We start from the raw sequence: 264 nt of genomic DNA on the forward strand, positions 1-264 counted from the left end.
CATTCTGGCTGGCAATTTGGAATCATGCTCAAAGGGCTATAAAAGAATGCCTGCCCTTTGATCCAGCCATACCATTGCTGGGTTTGTACCCCAAAGAGATCATAGATAAACAGACTTGTACGAAAATATTCATAGCTGCGCTTTTTGTGGTGGCAACAAATTGGAAAAGGAGGGGATGTCCTTCAATTGGGGAATGGCTGAACAAACTGTGGTATATCGGGTGATGGAATACTATTGTGCTAAAAGGAATAGTAAACTGGAGAT

The sequence above is a fragment of the Gracilinanus agilis genome, chromosome 1, assembly GCF_016433145.1.
Source record: "Gracilinanus agilis isolate LMUSP501 chromosome 1, AgileGrace, whole genome shotgun sequence".
In the NCBI taxonomy this organism is placed as follows: domain Eukaryota; kingdom Metazoa; phylum Chordata; class Mammalia; order Didelphimorphia; family Didelphidae; genus Gracilinanus; species Gracilinanus agilis.